Source organism: Leptodactylus fuscus, chromosome 7, assembly GCF_031893055.1.
Source record: "Leptodactylus fuscus isolate aLepFus1 chromosome 7, aLepFus1.hap2, whole genome shotgun sequence".
Classification (NCBI taxonomy): Eukaryota; Metazoa; Chordata; class Amphibia; order Anura; family Leptodactylidae; genus Leptodactylus; species Leptodactylus fuscus.
Window position 1 is genome coordinate 74,294,302 of NC_134271.1, and position 14,363 is coordinate 74,308,664.

Sequence of the window (14,363 nt, forward strand, 5' to 3'; positions counted from 1 at the left end):
CAGTAGGCCCTGTACACAAAAATGGAGCAACTAAACAGAATTATTCAGACTGGATATTTGTTGCCCCGCTCTGTAAAATCCACAGATGAACACAGATTTGTACACATTATTGTAACACAGTATTCCAGTTCATAAACTACTAAAGAAAAGTGCACTGAAAAAAAACTATTAATATGAAGAGCTGATGGACAACAGTGGTACCCTCGAGTCTAGTGCAGCCTTGAGTCTGTAAAAGAAAAGTCCACTCAAGCTGCAAAGAATAAAGCACGTTTCATAATGTTTGGATTGAAAGATACCAATGTCAGGATATTCAATATACCAATCCATCAAAAGATCAGAACAACGGATGTTCAAGTGTGTCAGACTGACAGAAACAAATGGAAGACTTTCTCTCTGTGTCCATCAACACTGACATCATTGTTAAAATAAAAACCAAGGTCCCTTCCTTTGGTGGATTTGTTTTTTAGAGGAATAAAAAATGCATGCTCATGCTACTCCCATCAAACAGAAGCTGAAAGGGATGATGGAAGGGAACTTCAGATTTTACAGTCAATCAGGATGGATACCAATGGAAAATCTGTTGTTTGTATCCATGAATATGGCAGCATTACTATCTGTTGTTCAGATAATCTGACAGATCAGAACGACGATACTTTGTTCCCAGCATGACAAAACGGAGAATTAAAACAGAAAAATAAATAATAGACATAAGGTTCTAGTACTAAATGGGCATCTGCAAGGTTTCACCATGTGCAGCATAATTTTCTGTCTGCAAAAAACGATGTACTTGCCATCACTGTACAGCTATATTAGCTCCCAGTAAACTACTCCCCATATCTATCACCTTGGCAGACCCATTACACATCCTCTTGTGTTACTGAACCCATAGAGAGTAGTGAGAAGCCTGATAGCAATACAATAATGATATCAATGAGAAAGTAGCATCTCCTTTTCAGGTTTTGTTAGAAACATATAAGCAGCCATCACAATCACCTCTCAAACAGGGGCTTTGCCTTACCTTCATCTGATATATTGCAGATACAGAAGGTGAATATAACTGACATTCAGCACTTTCTATCATTTCATAAAGCATTAAAACACATGGAAAAAGTAGTGAAGTTCCAATTTGCCCAAAATGCACTGGAACAGTGTGAATAAGTACTAAGGCTTAAGCAGCCCCCACATACACTTCAGTCAAGCATCATTTGAAGTTCGCAAACTTTAGAAGCAGATTTTCAAATTACCAGCAAAATCAGCTTCAAATTCGTAAAGCACAAACTTTCTCCCTGACACAATCAGCATCAAATTCCTACATGTGAACCAGCCCTTAAACAGACTGACCAGGTTAGTCTACAATGTTGCTGCTGGTATCACTGGTATGAACAATCCCACAAAGACTGATCAAACATCAAAGTCTTTCGTGAATTGTCAGCTTGAAAAGGGAGTCTGTCGTGTCCAAAATGTCTCCCAAACCAACCATGTAAGGGTTTTTCATAGCTGCAGAAACATACATATGTGGCAACAAATTGATGGCGAAACGCAGACATAAACTTCTTTTATGAAAATGAAAATTGGCCTGCGAATCCGATTTGCCTACAAACAGCTGCACATTGCTCAGAAATAGCTGCGCTACTCCATTCCTTTAACTGCAATGCTCAGATTCTAACCACACCATGACTGTCTGTAGGCAAATATGTCAAATTTGGCCCGTCCCCAATGCTCTTGCATGCTGATCTGCAAATCCACAAAAATATGATTTTCCCTGAACTACTTTATCCATTTGTAGCCACAAATGTATGTTTCGGCGTATATCGGAGGTATGTATAAGGCACTATTATTGGTTTAGGAGGCATTTGGACCTGATACACTCCCCTTTTACTTTAAAACAAATCAGTGAAGTAGTTTAGTTATCTCCATTAGACAGAACATAACTCCTATGATGGTGAGGAAAAGGTTTGTGAATGTGTTTCCTGGAGGGGAAAATTACATTCCATTTATAACTAGCTAGGTTACTGAAGGCATTTACTGACCACAGGCCTCATGACTCAAAATAAACTGTTTCAACTTCCAAAAACCTATTAAAATAACACGGAATCTGCTATTCTGCAAACTGAATTATAGAATCGTATTAATAAATTGCTGCTCTATTGCCAACGTCTGTCTGACCCATTTACAGAATGGCTGCAGCGGCTAAATTATGCAGTTGTAAGTCTAACTGGGCGAAAATGAAAAGGCTGAAGACAGGCGGATCTATAAATTCTGATTAAGTAATTGTGATTTGTCTAAGACGATCCAAATTGAAGGCTGTAATTTAAAATTCCGAGTTTCAGGTCTGTCTCCTGTATAGTGCAATGAATCATTGCTAATGCCTCAAATGCGCCACCCAACAAAACCAGGGTGAGATTCCTGCCAGTACCAATAACAGCAGCCTACCTGGTCATGGACAGAATGGAGTCTGATTTTTTTTCCATCCAGGTTTCCAGCTGGAAAATTTCTATTCCCTTAAATATGGAAAATATGAAGCTGAAGAGTAAATAGAAGGTTTTATCTGGATGTCAGAGGAGTAAACAAAGCTGTGCAATGTTGATGGAACCTGCGGCTTTTTCTATTACTACTGAATTCAGGAGGAAGGAAACTTAAAAATAGTTACTGGTGAGTGTAAATGGCATCTCTGAAAACAAACTTACTGCTGGACAGAGTAATAAAATCTCCCAGCATCTGAAAGATTCCTGAGCTATGAAAGCTGAGCTGGAATAGTATAAAAGTAAGAGGAACTCAAGAGATTTTATAATGTGAAGTAACAGAGAGTATCGCCAGTTCTGCAGTCAGTGCCGCACCCACCAAATAGTAATACAGCATTCACATGGCATGCGTCAGGGGGTCTGCTAATGTCTTTAGGTTATATACACAAGTGTAACCACCAAAAAGCCTCCTGACAGATTCCCCAGTGTGTCTGATCAATGCAATTCTTACACTGACTGGAGTTAGAGGGATGTTTTCTTTTTCTATTTCACTCGAATGAACCAGCCAGAAGATTTATGTAAATGGATAAACAGACCCAATGGTTCAGCAGATAGTATAAAGGTTCAGCAAATAGCAAGACACACAAATGGCCTAGTTATAGTGGCTTGGTAGTATATTATGAAGCTGGTCTGTTTTCACTATTATAGTCACATGATCCACCTATGCCAGAGGTCACATCTAAGATTCATCCTTAAAATTTCTGTACAATAAAATAACATTATTTACTCATTTTATTTGATGCCATCACCTTCTACAAGTCTTCCTGTATTATGCTGCTTATAGATTCTGGAAGTAACGCTCAATGGTGATCCCTAACCTCTCTATACAGCTCAAGTTATTGTAAAAGCTGAAATCTTAGCTTGGCCAGAACCACAGACATAGTCAGTGACTATCACTTTCACTCTACGCTGTAAAATGCCATGCCTTTAAGCTACCTGTCTAACTGCTGTTTGGACATCTGGTAACTAATGTGAAAACTGTAATATTTCATCAGAGTTTTACAGAAAACTAGAAACTTTAACATAAAAAATAAATGCTGACCTCAAGGAAATGACTTGAAATATCATGTCACAACCAGCCTATTTCCATACATATATAGCATTAAAGGGAGTCTGTCAGCAGAACCTAGCCCCACACACAAGTTAGGGTCACCCGAATCCAACATATGTTCCCTAATAGAACTAAATGAGAGGGCCTGGTCACAATGTTCATGTTAGTTCATCGTGAGGCTGGGGCCCCATGTACCGTAAATGCAAATATTTTTCTGCTGTGAAAACACCACAGCAAAAAAAAAAAATCAAAAACCCAAAACACTGCGTTTTACAGTACCTGCAAAAGCGACAGGATTATGGCTAATCCCATCCACACACTGCAGATGGACATGCTGTGATTTCAAGCAAAATGTAAACTATAGTTACAAAACTGCTAATGTTTTCCTGTATAGGTATAATAGAAGCAGAAAGTCCAAAGAGGAAAACTCTGCACAATTTCTATGAAAAGTGCTGCAGGAAAAAAACATAATGAATTTCTGCTGTTTTTTTCCTGCAGCACTTTTTCGCTGTGGGGCCTTAGCCTAAAGGTGTTTGATGGGATAAAGGTCAGGGCTTTGTGCAGAAGAGTGAAGGTCTTTGAGGACCTTGCTTTGCATTGGGCCTCATTCATGCTGTAACATAAAAAGACCTTCTTCATACTTGTTTCAAAAAAGTTGGAAGTGTATTGTCACTTCATGGAATACATTGCCAGTACAGCAGAGTCCAGTGGCAGGACTCTATACACAACTCCATCTGACGTTTGGCACTGTGCCTGGTGATGCATGCAGCTGCTCGGACATGCCATAATGCTCCAGGCGCACAATATCTGGCTGATGTTAATACTGATGAGGTTTGCTGCAGTTATTGAGTAGTGTTGGTGACTTTCATGGACTATTCACATCAGCCCTCAGTGACTATGCTCTAACATTTGGCTGAGTTTTTGTGGTTCCTTAGCACTTTCAGGCTGCGGTCATACTAGCGTTATGTGGCTGTTTGGAGACTCTGTCCTCCATACCGCTTGAAAAATGCACTTTTCTCTTTGTCGACTTTGCCAACCTATGCTTGCTACAGAAGACATACTTAGAAATGACTGATGCACAGCAGTATAACACACCTAAGACATTGAAAATCATTAACAAGAGATGCAACCATGCAACCCTAAAGTAGAGAAATCTTCTCTCCCTCATCTGTCTTGTCTCAAGTGGGTATTTGTGCTAAAGATTCAATAGAAAACTACCCTCTATTCAGCTAACAAAATCAGAGTCATTCTATTACTTTCTTATTATCTGTCTAAATATGTGATCAGTTCATATCCTACAGGATTCATCCATCAATTGCTAACCTAAACAGTTTGAATTCAGTGACTTTCTCATTTCCCTCTACATATACACAAATGACTCCTTAGGGCCACATTTGGTGACTACCAGGTGTCCGTACAGATATAAATGAACATGAAAACAAAAAACAAATAAATAATGCTGTGTGGAAGCTGGCGTGGCATCGGCTTGTATTACAGCACCACTGAGAACTTGTAGCCCTTCCCTGACTACACGAAAACAAACTTCTCATTGCAGCATACAGTCTGTAAGTATTACTAGGGTGTAGGATGTATTAGGATACAAAAAGATCCTTCTACCAAGACAGATAAAAATTTGGGCATTGAACAAGCTGTGAAGGGGTGCAGAAGGTTGAGTTCAAAAATAGAAGACTGGGTATCATCTGCTTACCATGTCCTAATATATTTACATATGTCAATGAAAGACTATTTCAGAAGAGGCACCAATACCTCTGAATATGTAGCTCATTCATTTTACTACATCAAATTAAAGGACTGTAGATGTCATCACCACACTAAAAAAAAAAGTGAGTACACCCCTAAGTGAAAATGGACAAATTGTGTTCCAATTGTCAGTATTTTGTGTATCCACCATTATTTCCAGCACTGGCTTAACCCTTTTGGGCATGAAGTTAACTAGAGTATCATAGATTGCCACTGGAATCCTCTTCCACTGTTCCATGACGACATTACAGAGTTGGTGGATGTTAGAGACCTTGCACACTTCCACCTTATATTTGAGAAGCTCAATAGAGTTTAGGTCTGGAGACATGCTTGGCCAGACCAGCATCTTTACCCTCAGTTTCTGTAGCAAGGCAGTGGTGATCTGTTTGGAGTCCTTATCTTGGCCCTGCTTCAGTAAGTCACAGCACATGTTGGGATTCAGGGTTCCCACAATGAACTGCAGCTCCCCATTGCCGGAATCACTCATGCAGCCCCAAACCATGACATTCCCACCACCATACTTGACTGTAGGCAAGGCACACTTGTCTTTGTACTCCTCACCTGGTTGACACCATACACGAGTGACACCATCTGAACCAAATAAAATTCTCTTGGTCTCATCAGAATACAGCACATGGTTCCTGTAATTGTTGTCCTTAGTCTGCTTGTCTTCAGCAAAGTGTTTGTGGGCGTTCTTGTGTAAAAACTTTAGAAGAGGATTCCAACTGGGACTACAGCCATGCACACCAATTTGATGCAGTGTGTGGTGTACGGCATGAGGACTGACATATGAACCCCCACCCCTTTTAACCTCTGTAGCAATGCTGGCAGCACTTATACATCTATTTTGCAATGACAACCTCTGTATATGATATTGAGCACCGACCAGTGGCGTAACTAGGAATGGCGGAGCCCCGTGGCAAACTTTTCACATGTCCCATAGTGGCCCCTGCACACAGTATTATGTCTCTTAGTGGCCCCTGCACACAGTATTATGTGCCTTAGTGGGCCCTGCACACAGTATTACGTCCCATAGTGGCCCCTGCACACAGAATTATGTCCCATAGTGGCCCCTGCACACAGTATTATACCCCATAGTGGCCCCTGTACACAGTATTATGTCCCATAGTGTCCCCTGCACAAAGTATTATGTCCCTTAGTGTCCCCTGCACACAGTATTATGTCCCATACTGGCCCCTGCATACAGTATTATGTCCCATAGTGGCCCCTGCACACAGTATTATGTCCAATACTGGCCCCTGCATACAGTATTATGTCCCATAGTGGCCCCTGCACACAGTATTATGTCCCATAGTGGCCCCTGCACACAGTATTATGTCCCATAGTGGCCCCTGCACACAGTATTATGCCCCATAGTGGCCTCTGCACACAGTATTATGTCCATAGTGGCCCCTGCACACAGTATTATGTCCCATAGTGGCCCCTGCACACAGTATTATGCCCCATAGTGGCCTCTGCACACACTATTATGTCCCTCAGTGGCCACTACACACAGTATTATCCCCCATAGTGGACCCTGCACACAGTATTATGTCCCACTGTGGACACTCATAAACAATTATTATACTCTGGGGTCTTTTCAGACTTCAGAGTATAATAATTGGAGACCCAGGGGGAGAAAAACATAAAAAACCACTGTTACTCACCAATCTCCCGGCTCCGCTGTAGTCCATCTTCAATTATGTCAGACGTCACATGACCCGGATCGTGGAGAGGTAAGTAACAGTGTTTTTTATGTTTCTTCCCTCTCCCGGGCCTCCGATCATTATACTCGGGGGTCTGAAAAGGATCCTGCCAGGATCGGTAAGTAAATAGGGCCCGTTACTGGCTGGAGTTACTCCAGCTGGTAACGGCCTATTAAGAAAAGAAAAAAAGGCAGCTGTAGCGGCTGTCACTGGGCCCCTAATGTCCCGGGCCCTGTGGAAGCTGCCTCTGCTGCTACGGCGGTAGTTACACTATTGGCACCGACACTTAACTTCTTGGGTCGACTATGGCAAGGTGGAGCCTGTCTTATTAAACCACTGTAAAGTTTTGTAAGCTCAGTTACAGAGTGTTGTCAATCTTCTTATTGATTTGGCCATCTTTATTTAGAGCAACAATTCTTTTCATAAGATTAGTTCTTTGCCATGAGGTGCTATGCTGAACTTCCAGTGACCAGTAAGATAGATAACACCAAATTTAAGACATCTTCTCCCGATTCACAACTGAGACTATGTAACGCTAACAAGTCACATGGGAGGGAAAATGGCTAATTGGGCACAATTTGTTCATTTTCACTTAGGGGTGTACTCACTTTTGTTGCCAAGGGTTTAGATACTAATGGCTGTGTGTTGACTGATTTCCAGGGCACAATAAACTTACACTGTTATACAGGCTTGTTAGGATCACATCCTCCATCTTTGTATATCTTTTCAGCCATCTTGTAACTTTCTTTCATATAAAGTTTATAAGCAATGTCCGTTTAGAGTCTAAGAGACCCCTTTTGGGGATAAGGCGTGTGGAATGTTAATGGATGGGTTATAACTCCTTATCTGTTTGTGGTAAGGGTCTCATGTTTGAAGGTGTGTGTAGAAACAGGTTCTATAACCTATTGATCGTTAGCCCAAGACCGGAGTGGTCAGACCAGCATGTGATCATTATCTCTCTTGCTGTGATATATACACCTAGAATTAATGTAAGATGTTGGTTTACACATAAATATTTTAAATTCTTCTTTATTTCATGAGAAAGATCATCCCAGTTTGGAAAGTAATAATGAGATGCAGATTACATTAGGCCTTATCCAATAGTCATGTGCCACACCTTATGTTATAACTCTAGAATCAATCATGTTATTAGAATAGTCCAACCTGCTTTTGTCTGTATTGTATTTAAACTACCTTTTTGCACCATTAAAATCAGAATTCACTTGATACACTATCAGCTGTGTGTGTGTGGCTTCTCCAGGCCCAAAGAATGGGTGTAGCTCATCCAGGTCTGTTATTTAATTTGGAGCTCTGCAACATACTCTATTATGAGGACTAGAGATGAGCGAACACTAAAATGTTCGAGGTTCGAAATTCAATTCGAACAGCCGCTCAATGTTCGTGTGTTCGAACGGGTTTCAAACCCCATTATAGTCTATGGGGAACAGATACTCGTTACGGGGGAAACCCAAATCCGTGTCTGGAGGGTCACCAAGTCCACTATGACACCCAGGAAATGATGCCAACACCTCTGGAATGACACTGGGACAGCAGGGGAAGCATGTCTGGGGGCATCTAACACACCAAAGACCCTCTATTACCCCAACATCACAGCCTAACAACTACACACTTTACACACTCAATACCACCTCTCTGACAGTAGGAAAACACCTTGAAACATGTGTATTTGGCACTTGCAGTGAGGAGAGCTTGTCACCAGCAGTGAATTTGGCCCTTGTAGTAAGTTGAGGTTGGCACCAACATTTGTTTTGAAAATCAGGGTGGATTGAGCCTCTAACCAGCAGAGTTTGGGCAAATTCATGGTGGAGGGAGCCTCTAAAAACCCCAGTTTGGACCAATTCATGGTGGAGGGAGCCTCTAAAAACCCCAGTTTGGACCAATTCATGGTGGAGGGAGCCTCTAACCAGCCCAGTTTGGACCAATTCATGGTGGAGGGAGCCTCTAACCAGCCCAGTTTGGACCAATTCATGGTGGAGGGAGCCTCTAAAAAACCCAGTTTGGACCAATTCATGGTGGAGGGAGCCTCTAAAAAACCCAGTTTGGACCAATTCATGGTGGAGGGAGCCTCTAACCAGCCCAGTTTGGACCAATTCATGATGGAGGGAGCCTCTAACCAGCCCAGTTTGGGCAAATTCATGGTGGAGGGAGCCTCTAACCAGCCCAGATTGGACCAATTAATGGTGGAGGGAGCCTCTAACCAGCCCAGTTTGGGCAAATTCATGGTGGAGGGAGTCTCTAAAAAACCCATTTTGGACCAATTCATGGTGGAGGGAGCCTCTAAAACCCCAGTTTGGACCAATTCATGATGGAGGGAGCCTCTAAACAGCCCAGTTTGGGCAAATTCATGGTGGAGGGAGCCTCTAATCAGCCCAGTTTGGACCAATTAATGGTGGAGGGAGCCTCTAACCAGCCCAGTTTGGGCAAATTCATGGTGGAGGGAGCCTCTAAAAACCCCAGTTTGGACCAATTCATGGTGGAGGGAGCCTCTAACCAGCCCAGTTTGGACCAATTCATGATGGAGGGAGCCACTAAACAGCCCAGTTTGGGCAAATTCATGGTGGAGGGAGCTTCTAACCAGCCCAGTATGGACCAATTAATGGTGGAGGGAGCCTCTAACCAGCCCAGTTTGGGCAAATTCATGGTGGAGGGAGTCTCTAAAAAACCCATTTTGGACCAATTCATGGTGGAGGGAGCCTCTAAAACCCCAGTTTGGACCAATTCATGATGGAGGGAGCCTCTAAACAGCCCAGTTTGGGCAAATTCATGGTGGAGGGAGCCTCTAACCAGCCCAGTTTGGGCAAATTCATGGTGGAGGGAGCCTCTAACCAGCCCAGTTTGGGCAAATTCATGGTGGAGGGAGCCTCTAACCAGCCCAGTTTGGACCAATTCATGGTGGAGGGAGCCTCTAACCAGCCCAGTTTGGACCAATTCATGGTGGAGGGAGCCTCTAACCAGCCCAGTTTGGGCAAATTCATGGTGGAGGGAGTCTCTAAAAAACCCATATTGGACCAATTCATGGTGGAGGGAGCCTCTAAAACCCCAGTTTGGACCAATTCATGATGGAGGGAGCCTCTAAACAGCCCAGTTTGGGCAAATTCATGGTGGAGGGAGCCTCTAACCAGCCCAGTTTGGGCAAATTCATGGTGGAGGGAGCCTCTAACCAGCCCAGTTTGTGCAAATTCATGGTGGAGGGAGCCTCTAACCAGCCCAGTTTGGACCAATTCATGATGGAGGGAGCCTCTAAACAGCCCAGTTTGGGCAAATTCATGGTGGAGGGAGCCTCTAAAAACCCCAGATTGGACCAAATCATAGTGGAGGGAGCCTCTAAAAACCCCCAGTTTGGACCAATTCATGGTGGAGGGAGCCTCTAAACAGCCCAGTTTGGACCAATTCATGGTGGAGGGAGCCTCTAAAAACCCCAGTTTGGACCAATTCATGGTGGAGGGAGCCTCTAACCAGCCCAGTTTGGGCAAATTCATGGTGGAGGAAGCCTCTAACCAGCCCAGTTTGGGCAAATTCATGGTGGAGGGAGCCTCTAACCAGCCCAGTTTGGGCAAATTCATGGTGGAGGGAGCCTCTAACCAGCCCAGTTTGGACCAATTCATGGTGGAGGGAGCCTCTAAAAAACCCAGTTTGGACCAATTCATGGTGGAGGGAGCCTCTAAAAAACCAGTTTGGGCAAATTCATGGTGGAGGGAGCCTCCAACCAGCCCAGTTTGGGCAAATTCATGGTGGAGGGAGCCTCTAACCAGCCCAGTTTGGGCAAATTCATGGTGGAGAGAGCCTCTAACCAGCCCAGTTTGGACCAATTCATGGTGGAGGGAGCCTCTAAAAACCCCAGTTTGGACCAATTCATGGTGGAGGGAGCCTCTAAACAGCCCAGTTTGGACCAAATCATGGTGGAGGGAGCCTCTAAAAACCCCAGTTTGGACCAATTCATGGTGGAGGGAGCCTCTAAACAGCCCAGTTTGGACCAATTCATGGTGGAGGGAGCCTCTAACCAGCAGAGTTGTGGGAAAACAGGGTGGAGGGAGCCTCTAACCAGCAGAGTTGGTGGAAATCAGGGTGGAGGGAGCCTCTAACCAGCAGAGTTGTGGGAAAGCAGGGTGGAGGGAGCCTCTAACCAGCAGAGTTGGTGGAAATCAGGGTGGAGGGAGCCTCTAACCAGCAGAGTTGTGGGAAAGCAGGGTGGAGGGAGCCTCTAACCAGCAGAGTTGGTGGAAATCAGGGTGGAGGGAGCCTCTAACCAGCAGAGTTGTGGGAAAGCAGGGTGGAGGGAGCCTCTAACCAGCAGAGTTGTGGGAAAGCAGGGTGGAGGGAGCCTCTAACCAGCAGAGTTGTGGGAAAGCAGGGTGGAGGGAGCCTCTAACCAGCAGAGTTGGTGGAAATCAGGGTGGAGGGAGCCTCTAACCAGCAGAGTTGGTGGAAATCAGGGTGGAGGGAGCCTCTAACCAGCAGAGTTGTGGGAAAGCAGGGTGGAGGGAGCCTCTAACCAGCAGAGTTGTGGGAAAGCAGGGTGGAGGGAGTCTCTAACCAGTAGAGTTGTGGGAAAGCAGGGTGGAGGGAGCCTCTAACCAGCAGAGTTGGTGGAAATCAGGGTGGAGGGAGCCTCTAACCAGCAGAGTTGGGGGAAAGCAGGGTGGAGGGAGCCTCTAACCAGCAGAGTTGGTGGAAATCAGGGTGGAGGGAGCCTCTAACCAGCAGAGTTGGGGGAAATCAGGGTGGAGGGAGCCTAGTATTAGCAGAATTGTGCAACGCTTATGGTGGATGAGTATGAGGATGCGGAGGAATTGGAGAGGTTGAGTACAGACATGGAGTTTCATGTTGGGGTGCTTTACACAGGTGGGCACAAAAATGAAGGCTCTATCCAGTGGTGGTTCATTTTTATCAAAGTGAGTCGGTCGGCACTCTCAGCTGACAGACGGGTGCGCTTGTCAGTGATGATGCCACCGCCTGCACTGAACACCTTCTCAGATAGGACGCTGGCGGCAGGACAGGACAGCACCTCCAAGGCATATAGGGCAAGTTCAAGCCACAGGTCCAACTTCGACACCCAATACGTGTAGGGCGCAGAGGGGTCAGAGAGGACAGGGCTGTGGTCGGAAAGGTATTCCCGCAACATGCGCCTATACTTCTCACGCCTGGTGACACTAGGACCCTCCGTGGCGGCACTTTGGCGAGGGGGTGCCATCAAGGTGTCCCAGACCTTAGACAGTGTGCCCCTCGTTTGTGTGGACCGGTGAGAACTTGGTTGCCTACTGGAGGAACTGCCCTCCCTGCCGCCAACGTCACATGCTGGAAACATCTCCATCATATTCTGCACCAATTGCCTGTGGCAAGCATTGATGCGATTGGCCCTCCCCTCTACCGGAATAAAAGACGAGATGTTGTTTTTATACCGGGGGTCAAGGATATCAAAGATCCAGTACTGGTTGTCCTCCATGATTTTGACAATACGCTTGTCGGTTGTAAAGCACCCCAACATGAACTCAGCCATGTCTGCCACAGTGTTAGTTGGCATGACTCCTCTGGCCCCACCGGAAAGTTCAATCTGCATTTCCTCCTCATCCTCCATGTCTACCCATCCGCGCTGCAACAATGGGACGATTCGAAGTTGCCCGGAAGCCTCCTGTATCACCATCACATCATCGGACAACTCTTCTTCCTCCTCCTCCTCCTCCTCCATTAAATGCGATGAAGCGGACAGATGTGTGGACCTACTCTCCAGCTGTGACGGATCGGATGCTATCCCTGACTCCTCTGTGTGATCTGAGTTATCCCTGATGTCAATCAGAGATTCTCTCAGAACACACAAGAGCAGGATTGTAAGGCTCACCATCGCATCCTCAGAGCTCACCCTCCTTGTGGACTCCTCAAAGACCCGTAGGATGTCACAAAGGTCTCTCATCCATGGCCACTCATGGATGTGAAACTGAGGCAGCTGACTTTGTGGCACCCTAGGGTTTTGTAGCTGGTATTCCATCAAAGGTCTCTGCTGCTCAACCACTCTATTCAACATCTGAAACGTTGAGTTCCAGCGTGTGGGGACGTCACACAAAAGCCAGTGTTGTGGCACATGCAGGCGTTGCTGGAGAGATTTTAAGCTAGCAGCGGCTACTGTCGACTTGCGAAAGTGGGCGCACATGCGCCGCACTTTCACCAGTAGCTCTGGAACATTGGGGTAGCTCTTTAGGAAACGTTGCACCACTAGGTTGAAGACGTGGGCCAGGCATGGAACATGTTGGAGTCCGGCAAGCTCCAGAGCTGCTACCAGGTTCCGGCCGTTATCACAAACGACCATGCCTGGGCCCAGGTGCAGCGGCTCAAACCATATTGCCGTCTCATCGAGGAGGGCATCCCTCACCTCGGAGGCAGTGTGCTGTCTGTCCCCCAAGCTGATCAGCTTCAGCACAGCCTGCTGACGTCTACCAACGCCAGTGCTGCAACGTTTCCAACTCGTAGCTGGGGTCAATCTAACAGCGGAGGAGGAGGCGGTGGCGGAGGAGGAGGCGGTGGAGGAGGAGGAGGAGGGGGGTGTTCTTCTCGTGTCCCTGCCAGGAATGTTAGGCGGGGAGACGAGGTACAACGGGCCAGTTTGGAAAGCAGTCCCAGCCTCAACTACATTCACCCAGTGTGCCGTCAGTGAAATGTAGCGTCCCTGTCCGCATGCACTTGTCCACGCGTCGGTGGTCAAGTGGACCTTTGTGCAAAGCGCGAAACTAAGGGCCCGCCTGATGTTGAGTGACACGTGCTGGTGCAAGGCGGGGACGGCACACCGGGAGAAGTAGTGACGGCTAGGGACGGCATAGCGAGGTGCCGCAGTTGCCATCAGGTCCAGGAAGGCGGGAGTTTCAACAAGCCGGAACGCCAACATCTCCTGGGCCAGCAGTTTAGCGATGTTGGCGTTCAAGGCTTGCGCGTGTGGGTGTTTAGAAGTGTATTTCTGCCGCCGCTCCAATGTCTGAGAGATGGTGGGTTGTTGTAAAGCAGCGCCTGATGGTGCCTTTGATGGTGCAGGAGAAGGAGATAAGACAGGAACAGGGGAGGATGAGGAGGAAGTCAACAAAGTGGCGGAGGCAGATGAAGTGGTGTCCTGGCTCGTCCTCTGGAGTGCATCGCCAGCACAGTCAGCAGTGGCAGTGGCAGAGGCAGTGGCAGTGGCGTGAACGGCAGGCGGCCTTTGTCCTGCCGTTGCTGCCTGCCACTGATTCCAGTGCTTGGATTCCAAATGACGGCGCATTGAAGTGGTGGACAGGTTGCTCTTCTCAGAGCCCCTAATCAATTTCGAGAGGCAAATTGTGC

General features: G+C 46.1%; 1 protein-coding gene across 1 annotated transcript in view; it reads right to left on the reverse strand.

The window, feature by feature from the left end:
* BANP (BTG3 associated nuclear protein) overlaps positions 1–14,363 on the reverse strand; it is a 361,989-nt gene that overhangs the window by 200,775 nt on the left and 146,851 nt on the right. The window lies entirely within an intron of this gene.